The following is a 2,392-nucleotide window of genomic DNA, read 5'->3' as shown; positions in this document are numbered from 1 at the left end:
ATTGAGTTCCCCTGGATAATTTGGGATAATCTCTCTGGTTTGAGGTTTATAATCTTAATTACATTTGCATAGTAAATGTAGTTGCAAGGTACATTATCATGTTCTGTAGCATAATCACAAATTCCAGGGATTAGGGTGTGAACATCTTTGGGGTCGTTTTTGTTATTGTTGTTCAGGCATACCTCTAGATACTGTGGGTTCAATTCTAGAGCACTGCAATAAAGTGAATATTGTAATAAAGTCACATGAATTGTTTTGGTGTCCCAGTGCATATGAAAGTTATGCTTATACTCTACTGTAGTCTATTAAGTATGTAATAGCATTGTGTTTTAAAAAACAATGTATATAGGTTAACTAAAAAATACGTTATTGCTAAAATACATATTGCTAACCATCATCTGAGGCTTCAGAGAATTGTAGTAGTAACATCAAAGATGACTAATCACAGATCACTATAATAAATATAATAACAAAAACGCTTGAGATATTGTGAGAATTACCAAAATATGATACAGCATGAAGTGAGCAAATGTTGTAAGAAAATGGCATCGATAAACTTGCTCAATGCAAGGGTGTCACAAACCTTCAATTTGTAAAGAACACAGTGTCTGTGAAGCACTATAAAGGAAAGCACCATAAAACAAAATATGCCCATGTATAAAATCTTGACATTCATGCCTTCTCCACTGGGCAATTATGAGGATTAAGTGAAAGAAACTTTCTAAAATTCTGTGAGTTAATAAACCTCATTGGCTGTCTAGGCGTGGGTCGCCATGGCGGAGCTGCAGCAGCAGCTCTGGGTGCAGGAGGCGGTGGACTCCATGGTGAAGAGTCTGGAGAGGGAGAATATCCGGAAGATGCAGGGCCTTATGTTCCGGTGCAGTGCCGCCTGTTGTGCGGAAAGCCAGGCGTCCATGCAGCAAGTGCACCAGTGCATTGAGCATTGCCATGCACCTCTGGCTCAAGCCCAGGCCCTGGTGACCAGCGAGTTGGAGATGTTCTAGGACCGCCTGGCCCGGTGCACTATGTATTGCAATGACAAGGCCAAAGGTTTGATAGATGCAGGGAGTAAGGAGCTTCACGTGAAGCGGCAGCTGGAGACCTGCGTGACCAAGTGTGTGGATGACCACATGAACTTCATCCGAACCATGACCAGGAAGATGAAGGAGTCGCTCTCATCCATGGGGAAATAGCTGTCTGCTAGTGGCCATCAGGGCTGAGGGCAGGAATCAACTTAAAAGGAGGAATGGGGATTTGGGCCTTTTAAGGAGAGTTGATGAATGAGGAAATTAAGGATGGCAGCAAGTCTAAGGCTGTGTTTCTTTCCTCTGGACGCTGGTTCCTTTGTGTTTCAATCCTAGAAAGTGAAATGGAAAAAAAACGGTGCTAAAATTTGGGTCACAGATAGCACAGGAGGTTTGTTGTGAGCCTGAATTTCATGTGGCAAGTACTTCTCCTGCCAATAGGGAGTCTCCCTTGTCCCAAACCAGGGCCCTCCAAGGTACCAGATTCTCTTACTGCACAGATATCAAGAGGCCGGCAGGTTCATCTAACCTGCTTATGGTCTAGTGGAGTATGAAAGGAGGTGTTTCTATTTGTTGCCCACCTGCTGTTTACCAGAAGGATCACTACAACATTTTCCACAAACTAATAAAATCCATGCATTCACTAATGTCGAAAGGGGCAGGGGGCTTTAGGGGGTTTGTTTTGCTTGTTTTTCTTTTATAGACAAGGGCATGACGTTAAGATGTAAAGTTGGGAGAGGCAGTTTGGATAAAAACTTTGAAAGGGTCCCTGCAGGTACTCATTTCTCCATCAAGATGTGAATGTGTGTTTCTTAAAATTCTCACACATTACATCATTCAGCCTGGAGACCCTGCAAAAATGTAAGAAGCGATATCACACTGATAAGGGAAGCAAGTGTTCCCTCTCACTGGCAGCCATGGTGGGCCCTGAGGCCGCCTGCAGCAGAGTCAGTCAAGCGACAAGACAATCTTACAGTGACACTCGGTCTTGAAGGGAAACGGGATTTTGACAGTATTATATGCTCATATTCAGGAACGAACAGTGAAAGAGGAACTATTAGATACTTAAATAAGAGGGTTGTGAAGTACGTGCTTTGGAAAAATCTGTTTTTCATGAAACAGAATGAAAGCCTAAACCCAGTGTTGCTTACTTTGCCCCCTGAAATAACAGAGCTTTGTTGAGACAATCCCCTGGCAACAAAAATGTCAAGGGAGGAAAAGTAAGCAACTCAGGGATGAACTGTGGCTCCTTTAGGGCGATCAAGGGGCTGCCCTCCATTACCAAATACCACTTTTGCCAGGGCCTTTGCTACATTCGTTGTTCTTGTTCCAGTTCTGGCCCCTTATCATTTTGATAAGGACCTTGT

At 43.2% G+C, this 2,392-nt stretch overlaps 1 pseudogene; it reads left to right on the top strand.

Moving 5' to 3' along the window:
* Positions 1 to 773: 773 nt before the first annotated feature.
* LOC122429382 lies at positions 774 to 1,193 on the top strand (annotated as a pseudogene).
* Positions 1,194 to 2,392: the final 1,199 nt, after the last annotated feature.

Source organism: Cervus canadensis, chromosome 28 (assembly GCF_019320065.1).
Source record: "Cervus canadensis isolate Bull #8, Minnesota chromosome 28, ASM1932006v1, whole genome shotgun sequence".
NCBI classification, from domain to species: Eukaryota; Metazoa; Chordata; class Mammalia; order Artiodactyla; family Cervidae; genus Cervus; species Cervus canadensis.
This window is presented reverse-complemented; position numbering and strand designations above follow the sequence as displayed.